This window comes from Peromyscus californicus, unplaced genomic scaffold (genome assembly GCF_007827085.1).
Source record: "Peromyscus californicus insignis strain IS unplaced genomic scaffold, ASM782708v3 Scaffold_21__1_contigs__length_65335640, whole genome shotgun sequence".
Classification (NCBI taxonomy): Eukaryota; Metazoa; Chordata; class Mammalia; order Rodentia; family Cricetidae; genus Peromyscus; species Peromyscus californicus.
In genome coordinates this window covers 54,680,411-54,698,620 of record NW_026294514.1, presented here as the reverse complement: position 1 = coordinate 54,698,620, position 18,210 = coordinate 54,680,411, and the positions used below count along the sequence as shown (strand labels likewise).

Here is an 18,210-nt window from a genome sequence, read left to right as displayed (position 1 = left end):
TATGTTCCAATTAAAATGAGGTATAACCATCAATGCCTGTTTCTTCATGGAGCCTTTAAATATTGTGTCTATTTTCCATTGTCACTTTAGTCTAAAAAATTCTTTTCTATTTCTCCCTTCATTTGGCAGGTTCCATCCATGGAATGCATTTCTCAATGATCCAGTCTGTGATATGATAGGTGCTCATTCAATGTACCCTCATGGGGTGCATCAATCATCTATTTTGCAGCTGACAACATTTTATATTTCATGAGGAAGATGTTGTGTTTGCTAGTGCTGGTATTTCCTGACTCTCATCAACCATTATGAATATCATTTTGTTACCCAAAAGACCTTAGTTCAAGCTCCAGATTTTCTATTCATAAGACTCATTATTCCAAATGAGCCATTTGCATTTTTTGACTTTCAGTTTCTTCATTTGCATAATGGGAAAATTGTATTAATGAATTAAAGTGTTTTGAGAAAGAAATTGCTTACTGTATATACAAAATGCTTAGCATAGGACCTGGGGAATGCAACCATATACATTATATAAAGTACTTGGCATGCTCAATAATTGCTAGATAGTATGCATAAAAATGTGGAGTAAATCTTTCAGTTGTCACATGTCACTATTGAATTTAGATATTTAAACAAAGCAGAATTGTGCAATTGTAATGAATTGTTAACCTATAAGGAAGTACAGAAATTGTGGAGCAACCGTCCAGGGAAGTGGGTAATGTCTGATGACCAGTTCATGTTTAGGCATCATGTTGGTAAGACCTTATGAGTGTAGTTTCTGGCGTTACCAAGAGACACAATCTCATAGCAAACTCCTTGATCCTCAGGTTCTTGAAATATATCTCCTTTTTCTGCAATGTTTCCTGAGGCTTAGGTACAGGAGTTTTGCAGATGTATCTGTTGGGACTGGGCTCCCTAGCCCTATATTTTGACTGGTTGTAGTTTTCTGTACAACCATGGTCAGCACAGCATCACAGCTAAGGGTACAGCAGTGGCATGCATTCTTGGCAGTAACCAATGGCTCTCTAATTGAATTTAAGACTCGCCCAACAGGAGTGAAATCATGTCTGGCACTGGAAACCTAGCCAACTACCCAGAGCTAGTGAACTTGCAAATCTTGGAGGAGAACATACAACCACCATTTTACTAAACCAGCACAATCTCTAACTACACTCTAAACATTTGTTGTTATATTCACAGATAGGTATAGTCCTCACCCCCATTAAGGAAAATTGAGTTGGCAGCAGATACTTGCACTTTTACGCATGACACTGTAGACAAACTTTCTTGGGCTTACCTAGTATTGAAAATTGCTAAGTGCTGCTCTGACCTTATGACAATATACCTAGTAATTCTTGTTTGTCCAAGTTCTACTGTGGATGTACTAAACAATCTAGAACTGATCTCCGCTTTCCTTCAGCCCCCGCCACCCCAAGAGACTCCTTCAACAGGTTCTCAAGCATTTCAATATGCATCTTCTAAGCTGATTATGCTGGTGTACACTTGTAGTCCCAGAACTCAGGGGAAATCATTGTGATTGCATTTTTTTCAGGGCTTCCTGGCAAGACCCTGTCTCAAAAACAAAAGGAAAAGGACATAATAGACAGAATCCATAGCATATTCGATGTTGTCTGTGGAAGACAACCTTTTATCCACCATACATCTGACTCTGCAGCACTACACACAGGGCTTTTGGGGAGGGAAATGATTAGGCTTTAATATCAATTACTGAGAAATTTCCCCTTGTCATTTACTACTTTTCTCGTAACATTAACATCATCATTTAACTGACTCAGAGCACTTCTGCAACCTTCTAAAGATAAGAGCATGTATGTTCTTTTACATTCCTAATACCCCTGGGCCTGTGGACAGTATATGTCCTCTGCTGTCTCCAGATCTCTCTTTCCTCTTCTCCTTGAATATGTTAGGTTTTTAATGTTGTTTTGTCAGGCTATATTATTGTACCTAGACTCCTTTGTCTTTGCAAACATTTATTATCTTTTATTATTTGCCTGAACTTCATCTAAAGACTTTTCTGCTGTGGGATGTTCTGTATGGCAAATGTGTTGCTCTGATTGGTTGGTAAATAAAACACTGATTGGCCAGTGGCCAGGCAGGAAGTATAGGCGGGACAAGGAGGAGAATAAAGCTGGGAAGTGGAAGGCTGAGTCAGAGACACTGCCAGCCACCACGATGACAAACAGCATGTGAAGATGCTGGTAAGCCACGAGCTACATGGCAAGGTATAGATTTATAGAAATGGATTAATTTAAGCTGTAAGAACAGTTAGCAAGAAGCCTGGTATGGCCATACAGTTTATAAGCAATGTAAGTCTCTGTGTTTACTTGGTTGGGTCTGAGCAGCTGTGGGACTGGCAGGTGAGAGAGATTTGTCCTGACTGTGGGCCAGGCAGGAAAACTCTAGCTACAAATGGCGCCCAACGAATTGGCAAGAGTTTCCACCTAAAACCTGAGAAAAGATTCTAAAATGGAACTAAAAACAGCTTCCCAATTGTCTCTCTCAAATGAGCGGCAGCTTGCTGGTTTGAGCTACTGGCGAGTTCCTAGCGTGCATGCTCGACCTGCCCTATGGCGGGAAATGAGACCTCTGCAAGTGGCACATTAAGCTGCGTGGTGGATTTAGCCTTTGCTAGTACAAAACAAAAAAAGAGGTTTCTGGGCTACACGCTGCTTGGATAAAAGCATAGACCCACGATAGCTCCCAGAGCTGGTGGTAAATGTACCACCGCCATGTTGGGAAGCTGAGGTGGGCGGAGCCAGCAGCCATAGTGCCCTTTCAGTCTTAAAATGCTGCAGTTTAAAGCAATAGATTCACAATAAGACAGATTCAGATGTAATAGTTTACAATGTGTGTAAAATATATGTAGGCTTGAAAGAGACAAAAAAGGTGATATATACAGTTATATAAACAAATACATAGTTTAAAAAAATAAAGTCTTTAAAGAGACAGTAAAATTAATATAAAAAATAAGCCACATAAAGATGAATATTACACAGAGATTCTTGATTGTGTTGTCTTTGGGATTTTTAACTGCAGAAAAACATTTGATCGTAAAAGATGTTGAGTTAAACCAATATGTATATTTTAAAGATTCCTTGACTTCAAAATTTGGATGTAAGGATGTGTTGCTTTGGAAAGGAGACTCTGCTTTTGTTCCCACAGAAAGCCAGAGGCTATGGATTTGTTCCAGATTAAGATACATCAGGTTTGACCAGCCAAGACTCCCTGAAAGGTCTCCGATGACACCATGGCCCAGATGATCCAACATCCAGAATGGTTTGAAGGCAACTGGCTCAGAAGATACACCCTCATGTACTATTCCATAATCCTAAAATTTTCTTTGTATCCCCATAAGATACAGCGCCCCCCTCCAGCAGGAAGTAGTAAGAGAAGCTACGCCCAAATTCCCAAATATACCAAGCTGGCTTTGGAGATGTGTAAAAGTTAAAACCTTCCTCTTTTTTTAAAAAAAAAAAGAAAAAAGAAAAGGGGAAGAGCTGTGGAATGTTCTGTATGGCAAATGTGTTGCTCTGATTGGTTGGTAAATAAAACACTGATTGGCCATTGGCTAGGCAGGAAGTGTAGGCGGGACAAGGAGGAGAATAAAGCTGGGAAGTGGAAGGCTGAGTCAGAGACACTGCCAGCTGCCACGATGACAAACAGCATGTGAAGATGCTGGTAAGCCATGAGCCATGTGGCAAGGTATAGATTTATAGAAATGGATTAATTTAAGCTGTAAGAACAGTTAGCAAGAAGCCTGGTACGGCCATACAGTTTGTAAGCAATATAAGTCTCTGTGTTTACTTGGTCGGGTCTGAGCGGCTGTGGGACTGGCAGGTGAGAGATTTGTCCTGACTGTGGGCCAGGCAGGAAAACTCTAGCTATACTTTTCTTCATTGAATCTTAGGCTCCTGGACCACAGACATTTTAACTAATGCTGTTGTCATTTGCAATGATGCTAGCACCTGCATGGATGGTACTTCCAGTACCCTAGTCTGTCTTTTATAATCCATTGTGGGTCCAATACGGCATAGATGACACTTCCAATATTCAGGCCTCTCTCTTCTTGAAGATCCTTTTTTGGTCTCCATCCAACCCCAAATCATTTATTCCCAAATGCTATCTTTAGCTTTGCTGGCACATAGGATTTTAACCCCTTCATAACCTCAGCTTCAAGCATCCAGGTCTCCCAATACTTTCTGTTTTTGTCCAGTTCATGCCCTCTAATATCACAATTAAGCAATCTTACCCAAACAGGTATGATTTAATCAACCTATAAATACCTGTAACTCTTGTGTTATCCTCAATTATACCATTTTTCATGGAAAATTATATAGCCAATTATTTTAGTGACATATTGCTTTACTGTGAACAGCAAAACAGCAATGACTAGAGAAAAACACACCACCATACAGTCCACTTCCCTTTTTTGTTTTTAGTTTGACAAATTACTTTAGATATTTCAAAATATAATGCAAAATCTACCAGTGTAGTGTTTATTGGAATTGTAAGCATTCCTACTATTCATTCCTGGAGTTTTCCACCTTCCCAATATGACTTTTCATTCCTATTGACTAAAACTCTTCATTCCTCCCCCATCTCCAACTCCTGACAATTATCATTCTATGGCCCATCTCTATGATTTCACTTCTTCAGGTCCCTCATGTAAATGGTGCCATCAGATTTGTCTTTTTTTGTGACTTGTTTATTACACATCTTCACTCATATGTCAGAATTTCATTCCTTTTTAGAGCTATATGTATATACCACCTTTAGTGTATCAGCTCATAATTAAAATTAGAATTTTTGATCACTTATCCCCATTGGAGCCTCAATACTACAGGTGACTTATTCCATTCCCACATTAATTTTACTCTCTCACTCTGAAGTAGATTATTTCACACCTAATCTTATTTTCTCAAACTCACTGAACAGGAATCTGAACTATTGATGTTGCTTTGTATGTCACTGTGAAGTTAGAAGTAATGAAGGGAGAATTTCTAGAAGATTCTGCTGCTGTGCATACTGTCAGGGAATGTTAGCACCAGCACACAGCACTTTTCTATCTCATTGCTGGTCTGCTTTTCACCATCTAGTGTTAATTTTTTTTTGTAGCTCAAAGTGGTTACTCTCATAGGTTCTCTTCTACATCATCAGCTTTCCTTATTGATTAGAACTTTCTTCATCAGTACATGATAGGCGAGGACTTCTCCTGCTGTAAAGATGACAGCATCAACCACCCCCCACCAAACCCTTTCTGATTGACATCCCTTTCCACTGCCACCAATATTTTTTTCTGGTTAGTAAGAGTCCATGGGAATTCTTTGTGATTCTGCCTCAGTTTCCACTTGAGTCACTGTATCTGCCTTTGATCTCACTACATCAATGCAGCATATCTTACTAGGGTTGCTGATAACTTTGAGTAATTTTTTGGGATGTTATCCCATGGCAAGCCAAAGATCATCTGTAGTTAAAGCCAATGGGCACCTCTTTGACCTTACGTTACCCGACCCATCAAAATCACCAAGAAACATTAAACTCCTTCTTCTCTTGTCTTCCTGGACAAACAGTGAATTCTACTTTTTCCTATTATCTCACTATTCCTTTCCTATTAATTTTTATTCTCCTTTTTTATTCTATAAACCTTTTTTAAGTTTTCTATATCACAGCTCTGGTATGTAAAATACATATACAAATATCATGTGATAACAATATGTACAAAGAAATGTATTTTAAAACAATTCTATGGTATGCATATTATTTTTCATGTATCAAAGAAAAAAATCAAATTTGCACATGAATGAGATGAAGGTGCTTATTTATTTTTACGTAAATAATTATATCTTGGTTGAATATTTGATATTTCATGGCTTGGAGCAGTTTCAACATTTTTAGAGTTGATTGATATTTTGATTTTTTTAATTGTCAGTCTTGAATATACTGCTTCACAAAAATACGTAGTACACAACAGCAGAATTATATTCAGAGCCAACAATTTCTAAAAATTGTTGGAAATTTTGTCCTAATGCTAAGCCAAAATTCATTAAAATTTTTTTGAAACTCATGTCAAAGAATAATTTTTAAGGTCAAATATTCCAACACAATACAACCCCAGATATACTGATTTTACTTAAATGCTGAGGAATGATAGAAAAGTATTAGCAGTCTTTGTTTTCTGTGATTAAACCATTACGTTTTCATGAGAGTAGAAAACTGTGTGTGTACAATAAGAAGAAGCTGATATTCATGATGCAATTAAAATACGAGCCAGAGTATTTCAGGTAGTATTCATGGGCAATGCCTGCTGTGACGGCATCTGCAGTGCAAAATGCATGTTTTGTCTGGGTAGAACCAAGGCCACCATTGAAGTTGCAGGACGTGGCATGGCTGAGTGTGGTCAGATACATTTAGAATTCATTATGTGTTTGATTTTGAATGGATTTTAGGTCTCTGTGCATCCAGACAGCCTTTATTGTTGCTAAGTCTTCATGACCCCAACATTTAGTCACATGAATAATGACCTCCAGTTTAAGACACGGTGCTCTATGCAATCAACTCCTGATGAATCTCCTGGTTCTATGTTGTTAAAAGTTCCAGGATGTCCATTTTCTATAATGAACATAGTTGGCCATCTGAAATCTTGAATACATGTCTAATATTTTTCTCAAATTTATATTCCAAATGGACATATTAGTCCTTTCCCCCAAACCTAGCACCTTTATAATCTTTCCCATTTTAGCAACTGCAACTGCATTCTTCCAATTGTTTGGTTAAAAAAAAATCATGGATGTCTTTAGATTTTTTTCCATTTCTTTTCTTTTCATTTATTTATTATTTATTCTTAAGAACAAGCCTTGACTTTTATTACATAAGAAGCTCCATATTTATTTCACTCTCTGACTCTGTCATTGTGCCTTCAACACTTTCACTAGCTTCCTGCTCTTCAACAAGGAAAGCTCCTTGATCCTGTCACGGACACACTTAGGGCACATGGAGCCATCATAGGCTCACGTGCTTTGTCTTAGGCACTCTCCTAAGAACTTTAGGTCTTACAGCCTGAACCCCTTGAGATCTGTCTGGGCACATGTCACGTGAGGATTTGGGTGCTTGCCCAACCTTCTTGGTAAATCCTATTGCCAGTGAATCTAGACAGCCTAGTTTTGTTAGAGGTTGTATTGTAAGAAAGCCTATGGCATGGTATGTCAGCTGCGGGACCATTCTGAGTGCCTCTGGGCACCATCCTTGGAAGAGCCCATTGCTTTTATAACCTATATACAACCACTTAAGAAATCTTACTGGCGTTACCTTGAACATATATGACTGCAATTTCCCTCAAAACGAAGCACTATTATGTCTTTACCTGGCTTCCTCTTTCACTTTTCATACACCTTTACCCAAATGTCACTACTCAGTAGATGTCAGTAGAGGACAGGCTGCATCCTTCAACTACAACAGCACCTGTCCCCTTTTCCTGTTTTGATTTTTGTTTCTTTAGCTTCCATTTTTATTTAATTCACTTTATATTTTACTGAGCCTTTTATATTGAACGCCCTCTCCAAGAAACTAAATTCCACGAGAACAAAATATCTTGTTTCTTTTACCATTGCATGCCATTTAAACAATATTGACAGACATATAGTTCTAATTGACTAAATGTTTGCTGAGTGAACAAATTAGTACTGGAAATTTTTTTTTTTTTTTTGGTTTTTCGAGACAGGGTTTCTCTGTGTAGCTTTGCGCCTGTCCTGGAACTCACTTGGTAGCCCAGGCTGGCCTCGAACTCACAGAGATCCTCCTGGCTCTGCCTCCCGAGTGCTGGGATTAAAGGCGTGCGCCACCACCGCCCGGCTTGTACTGGAAAAATTTAAAGATACTGTAAGACCATGTGTCTAAAGACAAGTGTCCTTGGTTGTTATTTCGGTAGTTCTGTGAGTAAAATTTTGGTTTTATGAAGCTGCAGCTTGGTGGCAATAGTAACAAGCAAGCACCTGCTGTATATAGAGCAGGAATGCCTCATTCACATCCTTCCTTAAGCTGCATAAACAGGAGAAAAAAATTATATCATGAGTCATACAGCTGGGACTAAGCAACTTGCTTGAGATCATCTTACCATCAAATGATTTTGCTGGGTTGAGAATCAGCTCCACATGACTTCAGAGTTTTTTTTTCCTGTTTTAATACATAGGTTACATTTGACTTTTGGCTGGTGTCTTGGTTAATGAGGCTATTAATACAAGCAATAAACCAACCAGAAAAAAACCCTGAATGATACACCATTAAGCTTGCTGAGTTCATCATTTCTTTTATTACACACACTTGAGTATAATGCAATTTTAATATCATTTTTATTTGTAGAGAAACCCCAGTAGCCAAAATCTAAGGCAATTTTCAGTTTTAATTGAAAATTAAAGGTTACATTATATCAAAAGTTGTACGCATATAGCAGTAGGTCTATAATATAAGTATGTGCTTTAGCTGTAAGTATAGTATTTAGTTGTTAAAAGCTGAATTTTATTTGATTTGAATATTTCTCTTGCAAGAAATAAGTAATAAAAAACACTCCTGTGGCTAATTTAATAAAAGCAAATTCTCATGGATGTGTTGCGAATATCTGGTGCGAGGCAGAGCTTGCTTCATTTTATTTTTATTTTTACTCTTTTGTTTCAGCATTCATTACATTGATTGCAGTGTAATGGGACACAGAGGCTCTAACAATGGAAAAGAAAATTGGATAGGTGTGTGTGAGGGAAAATCAGTGGGCCTTTTGCTCCGTATTCTCACTGGAGGTGTGGTTTTGTTTTGGATTTGCAACTTACTCACTTTGTAACCATATTAAGGAATATAGATTTTGCTCGATGTTTGAGATGTAATTCAGAACAGTTTTCCCCCTTTGACACATTTTTAGTTATGAGGTAAAATACGTTGATGAATCAATATTATTTCATACATAAAAATTCAGTTTTAGATAAAAAGTTGACTGCAAACTACTCACGCTGGAGTAATGTAATAGCTTAGGCATTGTAAGAATTGATTTCTAAGTCCAACTTTACATCTGCCTAATGTCTTTGTTCCTTGATATTTTTCTGTGAGTATGGAGCAAAATATTCATTCTGTTCTCTTATGAGCATATTGAAATTTTGATGAAGACTTAATATATGAGAAATTACTTTATAAATGGAAAACAGTGGTTTTGCTTTGTTTGTTACAGTTTAAATGGATTATTAAGTACTTTATCCACAAGTTGATAGATTTGGATTGTAACATTCAGAATGTCTTTGATGTTGGTTAGTTAATGCAGAACTTTGTGGAGTGAGAAGTGAGCCAGTGACCAAACTAAAGTTCAGCACTCGCGATGAATTAACAGTCGTTTTCCTTTCATTATTAAAACAATTGATTTTCACATGCATATATTTAATTTCTTTTGTGGATATAAACAAAGCAATAATGCACACTTAAATACATATGAATTTTTGTATTTATATAAATAGTGATCAACCAATGTACCAATGTCTGGTTTAGCTTGAGGCTCACACCAGGATAGGGAGCCCATGGAGACCTAGGGTAGAACTAAGCATGACTGGCCAAAAAAAAAAAAAATCAATGAAATGACTTTAATGATATTCTTCTATACTTATGGATTGGTGCCTCACCTAGTTGTCATCAGAGGGGCTTCCTCTGCCAGCAGATAGGAGCAGGTGAGGAGACTCACAGCCAAACATTATGCAGAGATAGAGACTATATTGGAGATCTCGATGGGGTTCCTCCCTATGGAGCTCAGGGAATCCCAAGGAAGAGGGGCCCTTGGCCATTGACCTAATTTTTAATTGAGTTGTTTTCATGATAAGGGTGATAAGTAGATTGGAATCTTCTACATGCAGACATCCGGTTTGACCAGCACCATTTGTTGAAGATGTTGTAACTTTTTCCCCAGTGTGTATTTCTGTCTTCTTTATCAAAAATCATGTGTGTCTAGGTCTTCAATTTTATTCCATTGATTGACATGGAATAAATTGCCTGTTTTTGTGCCAATACCATGCTATTTTTATTACTATAACTTTGCACTACAGCTTGAAATTAGGGTTATTGATACCTTCAGAAGTTATCTTATTGTTCAAGAATGTCCTAGTTATCCTGTTTTTTTTTCGTGTGTGTATGGTGTGTGTGTGTGTGTTTCTAAGTGAAGCTGGAAATTGTCCTTTCAAGGTCTGAGAAGAATTGTGTTAGAATTTTGATGGTGATCTCAATGAATCTGTAGATTGCTTTGGGGAGGATGGCTACTTTTACTATGTTAATCCTACCAATCCATGAGCATGGGAGATCTTTCCATCTTCTGGTATTTACTCTAAAGTTTTTTTTTTTTTTTTAAAATCATCCAAGTCTCACTTGCTTTGCTAGAGTTACCCCTAGGTATTTTATATTATTTGAGGCTATTGTGAAAGGTGTTTTTCCCCTGACTTCTTTCTCAGTCCATTTGCCAGAAGGGTTACTGATTTTTGTGAGTTAATTTTGTATCTAATTACTTTGCTGAACGTGTTTATCAGCTATAGGAGTTTGCTGGTGGAATTTTTCAGGTCACTTATGTATACTATCATATCATTTACCAAAAAGATACTTTGACTTCTTCTTGTCCTATTTGTATACCCATGATCTCCTTCAGTTGTCTTTTTATTCTAGGTAAGATTTCACGTACTATATTGATTAGTTGTGGGAAGAATGGACAACCTTGTCTTGCTACTGATTTTAATGGAAATACTTTGAGTTTCTCTCCATTTAAGTTGACATTGGCTATGGGCTTGCTATACACTGACTTTATTTTGTTGAGGTATATCCTTTATAGCTCTAATTATTCAGATCCAGGACTTTTATCATGAAGTGGTATTGGAGTTTGCCAAAGGTCTTTTCTGCCTCTAATAAGATGTTCACATGGTATTTGTCTTTCAGTTTGTTTATACGGTGGATTACATTTATTAATTTACATATGGTGAACCATCCCTGCATCTCTGGGATGAAGCCTACTTGATGACTTGGTAGATGATCTTTTTGAAATGTCCTTGGATTTGTTTTTTGAGTAGTTCATTGAAAATTTTTATATCTATGTGCATAAAGGAAATTGGTCTATAATTCTCTTTTTTTGTTGAGTCTTTATGTGGTTTGAGTATCAGGGTACCTATTGTCTTATAAAAAGAATTGGGCAATGCTCCTCCGTTTTTATTTTGTGGAATAATTTGAAGAGTACTGGCGTTAACTCTTCTTTGAAAGTCTGATAGAATTCTGATGTTCCTGGGCTCTTTTTGACTTTTCATTACTACTTCTATTTTACTATGGGCTTTAGGTCTGTTTAAATTGCTTATGTGATCTTGATTTAATCTTGGCAAGTGGTACGTATTGAGAAAATTATTCATTTCTTTTAGATTTCCAAATTTGGTAGAGTGCAGTTTTTAAAGTATGCCCTTATGATTTTATAGATTCCCTCGGTGTCTGTTGTTATGTTGCCCTTTTCTCCTCTAATTTTGTTACTTTGGATTTTCTCTTTCTGCCTTTTAGTTAATTTGGCTAAGGGTTTGTCATTGATTCATTGTAATTTTCTTGTTTCTATTTTATTGATTTTAGCCCAGAGTTTAATTATTTCTTGCCATATACTCCTTCAGGGGGGTCTGATTTATTCTTTTTGTTCTAGAGCTTTCAGGGGTGCTGTTAAGTTCCTAGTATGAGAACATTAGTTTTTTTTTTTTAATGTAGGTACTTAGTGCTATGAACTTTCCTCCTAGATCCACCTTTATTATGTCCCATACGTTTGGGTATGTTGTGTATTCGTTTCCTTTGAATTCTAGAAAGTCTTTAATTTCTGCCTTCACCCTTTTTTCATTTAGTAGAGAGTTGTTCAGTTTATAAGCTTTCTTTTGTTGTTGATTTAATCTGTGGCGGTCAGATAAGATACAGGGTGCTATCTCAATTTTTTTTGTATCTGTTGAGACTTGCTTTGTGTCTTAGTATGTAGTCAGTTTTAGAGAGAATTCCAGGAGGAGCTGAAAAGAAGGTTTTTTTTTTTGTGTGTGTGTGTGATTGGGTGAAATGGTCAACATGTAATTTATGCTACAGCAGTGTTTTATGAACTTGGGTGACCTTGTGTTTGGTGCATAGATTTTAATAATTGTAATGTCCTCTTGATGAGTATATATAGTGTCCTTTCCTATCACCTCTGATTAATTTTGGTTTGAAGTCTATTTTGTCAGATATTAAATGGCTACAGTAGCTTGCTTCTTAGGGCTATTTTCTTGGAATATCTTTTTCTATCCTGAGGTGATATCTGTCCTTGATGTTAAGATGTGCTTCTTGGATGGAGCAGATGGATAGATCCCCATTTTTGAATCTATTCTGTTAGTCTGTATCTTTTTTGGGAGGGAACTGAGACCATTGATGTTGAGAGATATTAATAAACAGTGCTTGTTGATTTGATTTATTTTGTTGTTGTAGTGGGTTTTTGCCTCTGTTTTGATTTGTCTGATATTTGTCTCTCTCTCTGTATATATATATATATATATATATATATATATATATATGTGTGTGTGTGTGTGTGTGTGTGTGTGTGTGTGTGTGTTTGGGTGTAATTAATTTCTTCAGTGCCTTCTGTCAAGCTATATTCATTGATACTGTTAAATTTGCTTTTTTTTCACAGAATGGTTTATTTTCTCTATCTATTGTGATTGAATGTTTTGATGGCTTTGATAGTCTTAGCTGTAATATCTGGTCTCTTAGGGTTTGTAGAACATCTCTTCTGGTTTTTAGAGTCTCCACTGAGAAGTTAGGATTTTATTCCACTAGGTCTGCCATTATTGGTTACTTCGTCTTTTTCTCTTGCAACTTTTAATGTTCTTTATTAGTTCTATGAGTTTAGTATTTTGATTATTATGTGCCATGAGGAATTTCTTTTCTGTTCCAGTCTATTTGGTGTTCTCTGTGTCTGTTGTACCTTGATAGGCATCTCCTTCTTAAGGTTAGTGAAATTTTCTACTGATTTTGTTGTAAATGTGTTTTGTGCCTTTAACTTGGATTTATTCTCCTTCTTCCATTCTTATTATTATTTGGTCTTTTCATAGTGTCCCAGGTTTCCTGGATGTTTTGTGCCAGGAATTTTTTTTTTTTTTTTTTTTTTTACTTAACATGCTCTTTGGCTGAGGTATCCAGTTCTTCTATCATGTCTTCAAGATTCATGCCCAAGATTCTCTCTTTCATCTCTTGTATTCTGCTAATGAAATTTATCTCAGAGGTTCTTGTTCAAATTCCTGAATTTTTCATTTCCAGATTTCCCTCAGTTTTCTTCACTGATTCTACTTCAACTTTCCTTTGAACTTTTTTATTCATTTCATCCACTGTTTGTGTTTTCATAGATTTCTTTAAGGGATTTATTCATTTCCTCTTTAGGGTCCTCTATAATATTCATAAAGTCTTCTTTAAGGTCTTTGTCTTGTGCTTCAGCTATGTTGCAACACTCTAGGCCTACTGTGGTAGGTTACTGGGAGACATTGTCTTGGCTATTGTTGATTGTGTTTTTATGCCGGCATCTAGGCATCTGGGGTTAGGAAGATTAATTCTAGGTGCTGGTATCCAGTCTTGTCTTTGTTGGGTGGGTGTTTTGTTCCTTGTTTTCTGTTGCCCTTTCTGGTTCTTAGAAGGTATTGTGGCTGTGTGTTGCCTGGTAGGGAGTTTTTCTGGCATTCTGCCAGAAGATGGTGGTTCAGGTACCAATGGGCAGAAACCCACAGGTTTCTAGGTGTTGGGAGCCGACACTTAGGAATGAGAATGGGCTAGAAGGGGAGGCCTAAGAGAGTCCAAATGAGAGAGCACAGCAGGCTGTTCTACCAGGATCTCTTAGTTCCCCGGGAATGGGGGCAGATCGTGAGGAGAGGCCAGAACTGTTGGTCCGCTACAGAGCTGGGGATGAGACTGGGCCACTAGATATGGAGGAGAGGAGAGAAGGTGAAGATATGAAGCTAGTCTACCTCCTTTTCTGGTCTACTTGCCTCTAGCAGGCTTTGCTGGAGGGTTCCCAGGGATGCCCGCTGGATTTGGGGGAAAGACAGGCGATCACAGCAGGTGGTCTGCTGCAGAGCTGAGGATGAGACTGGGGAATTGGATTTGGAGGAGAGGAGGGGACAGTGAAGATCTGCAGTTAGCCTGCCTGCTTCCCTGGCCAGAGTGGCTTGTATGCTTTTCATTACTAATTGAGCCAAAGTATTTTTGTGGAGGTGTGTTATCCTTCTGCCCTATTAATGTCAAAGTGGAAGCTTTGCTGCAGATGTCCCATATTGTAGCAGATGGTTTTCTTGTAAGTTCTCGTGGGTTCACTAAGGGTGAGGCAAAACCTGGCTAATTTTCAACTCTACTGTCTCTAATATTTGGATGTCATTGTTTTTTGCTTCATAAAGTCTGTGGGAAAAATAAGTCTGACAGGTGTTGTTTTTCTTTACTGTGGGCATCTTCTTTTTTTTCAGTTGGATAGGTACATCTTTATGGCATACAGCTTTTCTTTTACCACATCTTATGAACCCACTATCATCTTTCTGCTGCAATGAAACTTGAAGGGGGAAATAACTAGTGTAGGAGAACATGAATGACATATTGTTTTAATATTTTCAAAAGAATTATCTGCATCATGCAAACCAAAACTAACAACAAATGGAGTCTCCCAGTTGGGATAAGATAGTAGCCTGACCTTCCTGATGATGCATGCAGGGATATTGGAGCTGGATGAAACTGCAGAGGTGAGTTAGCAATTATTGAAAAGTTGTTTAAGGGGGTGACTGGTAGTGAGTGGTGAGAGGGTATGAGATAATTAAAGGCGATGCCAGGGTTCTGTGAACTCACTCTACGTGTCAGACACCTGTCATAGCCAATTTCACCTAAGCCTTTCACTAATATTGTAAGATTGGTTTAATCTAATTTTTTTCTTTTTTTTTTCGAGATGGGTTTTCTCTGTGTGGCCCTGACTATCCTAGAACTAGCTCTGTAGACCCGGATGGCCTTGAACTCAGAGGTCCACCTGCCTCTGCTTCTTGAGTGCTGAGATTAAAGTGTGCACCACCACTGCCCAGCTAGATTGGTTTAATTTTTGAAATCACAGAGAAGAAAGTTTCAAGTAATTTTACCAGGGGCAGTATATGGTTCAGTATGAATTCTAAACTTGTGTTAATTCTGTGAAATGTTTTATAGGGACTAGAGAAGGGCCAAAACAGTCTACAAAGACTGTACTATGCCTTACTCACACAGATACAAAGAAGTTGCATAGGCTGTTATGCCTGGTGAGAAAATTACCCAGTTAAGTCATAACTGTACATATTTTTGTTTGATTAAAATCTTGTCAATAGACTCATAGGCATAGTGATTATTCCTTATTCTTCACACTTCTGGAAAAACCAAACCTGTAAGTAAGATAAAGTTTAGAATTAACAAAGGAGCTAGCTAGAAATGCACAGCAGTATTTTGGGAGAAACAAAACCTTTTCAGCAAAAGGCTTGAAAATATGATGCTATAAAAACTTAAATTGGGCTCAGAAATCCTTGAGACTTTGATCTAAATCAAAGGTTTTTGGGTAGCTTATGGATTTTTTCTTCCGTGGTGATCTGCTGCAAGCCATAGATTTGAAAGAAATTTCACACAGATATGATTATCACAGTCCCAATAAACTATTTTCTTTCTTGAGCCGCAGTCCATTAGTCAGTGTTCTGTGTAAACAGGTTACTCAGCCTTAGTGACACCATAGCTGAGTTTGACAAAGTCGACTTCAAAATGTGTGTGTGTGTGTGTGTGTGTGTGTGTGTGGTTTACAAGTGTTCATGAGAAAATCTTACCAGCACAAGCCTTAATAAATAACTTTATTTAGATGTAAGTAGGATGGTTTTATATTGAATGACTTGGAAAAGGAAATTTTGACTCCCCCTCTTTATTTTTAACTTAACAAGAAAACATAACTAATATTTGAAACAGCTTCAAGCTATAACATAACTTCATATTTAAAGCTATAATCACAATTTCCCAAATGCACCTCTTATTAGTAAAGCACTAAAAATCTCACCTCTACAAATTATTTTACTTTTCATTTATTCTAAATCTATATATCTCATTATTGTACATTATAAAAAATGTGTGCAAGTAGAAACTGTATTGGCTACTTTTATGTCAAAGTTGACACAAGCTAGAGTTATCAGAGAGGAGGGAGCCTCCAGTGAGAAAATGCCTCTCTGATATTGGACTGTAGGGCATTTTCTTAATTAGTGATTGGTGGGGGACAGCCCTGCCCATTTTGGGTGGTGCAATTCCTGGGCTGATGGTCCTAGATTCTATAAGAAAGCAGCTGAGAAAGCCACAATGAACAAAACAGCAAGCAGCACCCTCCCATGGCCTCTGCATCAGTCCCTGCCTCCAGGTTCCTGTTCTGTCCTTGTCTGATGATGAACTGTGATGTGGAAGCATAAGCTGAACAAACCCTCTCATCTCCAACTTTCTTGTTCACGGTGCTTCATTACAGCAATAGTAACCCTACCTAAGACAGAAACTTAGGGTAGAAATTAAAATGAAATAAACCTTGAAAATATTTTGCTTTCACTGAAAATGCTAGTATATAATATATCAGAAATAGAATATATTTCATTCAAACTGAAAATTTTGGTTTGGTCATCCCTGCATGTTTCTCCATCATGATCCTGATGCACCTGCTCATAGAATCCCTCTTCTCTCTCTTTGACTGGACTCCTTGAGCTCTGTCTAGTGATTGGCTGTGGGTCTTTGCATCTGCTTCCATCAGTCATTGGAGAAAAGTTCTGTGATGACAGTTAGGATATTCACCGGTCTGATCTCTGGGACAAGCCAGTTCAGTTCAGGCACCCTCTCCGCTATTGCTAGTAGTCCAGGCTGGGGTCATTCTTGGGGATTCCTGCATGCAACTTCCCTAGCATCAGGTTTCTCTCTATCCCTATGATCTCTCTCTCTATCATGGTATCTCTTTCATTGCTTTCCCCCCTCCATTCCTGTTCCAGTTCAACCATCCCATTCCCTTATGTTCTCATTCCCTCTCCCTTACCCTCCATTGCCCACCCCTCCTCCCCAGTTTACCCAATGGAGATCTCATCTATTTCCCCTTCCCAGGGTTGTCCATGCATCCCTCTTTGGGTCTTCCCTGTTAGTTAGCTTCTCTGGAGTTGTGGGTTGTTGCCTGATTGTCCTTTGCTTTATATCTAGTATCCACTTATGAGTGGGTACATACCATGTTTGTCCTCCTGAGTTTGGGTTACCTCACTCAGGATGATATTTTCTAGTTCTATCCATTTGCCTTAAAATTTCATGATGTCATTGTTTTTCTCTGCTGAGTTGTACTCCATTGTATATATGTACCACATTTTCTTAATCCATTCTTCAGTTGAGGTGCATCCAGGTTCTTGCTACTATGAAACATGCAGGGATGACCAAACCAAACTAGAGGGAACTCATGAAAGTTGGATCAATGGCTGTGGAGCCTACATGAGACTGGACTAGGCCCTTTGCATGGCAAGACAGTTGTGTAGCTTGATCTGCTTGGGAGGCCCCCTGGCAGTAGGATCAGAATCCATCTCTGGTGCATGAGCAGGCTTTTTGGAGCCCACTACCTATGATGGGGCACCTTGAGCAGCCTTGAGGCAGGGGGAAGGTCTTGGACTTGCCTCTACTGGATGTGCCTTCCCATGGGAGGTCTTGCCTTCTTGTGGGTGGGAGTGGGAGTGGGTTGGGAGGGGGAGGATTGGGGGGGTGGGAGGAGGGAAGAGGTGAATCTTTGGTATGTAAAATGAATGAAAAAAAATTCTTAAAAAAATAGAAAATGAAAAAAAAGAGAAAATTTTGGCTAACACTGTAGTGTTGTTATTTTAAAGTCTGATCCTAAGCTGAATTTATTTCAACACTTGACTTTAATAAGCTGATAGCTCATGAGGATATCTCCTAAAGGTAACAAATTGCTCCTTGTCTGTGTTTATTAATCATGGAACTCATGAAAAATTCACCTATAAATTTTACAAGCTTTTGAATTTAAAAGCACTAATTTTCAACATTTTAAAAATTAAAATGCTTTTCGTTTGCATACCAAAAATTTAAAAATATTATTCTATAGCAAGACAAAAATATTTATGGAATCTTTTCAGACTTTTTGTCTGTTGAATTTCA

General features: G+C 37.9%; 1 pseudogene; it reads right to left on the bottom strand.

Moving 5' to 3' along the window:
- Positions 1-6,905: 6,905 nt before the first annotated feature.
- LOC128117432 (60S ribosomal protein L34-like) lies at positions 6,906-7,261 on the bottom strand (annotated as a pseudogene).
- Between the last annotated feature and the right edge of the window lie 10,949 nt (positions 7,262-18,210).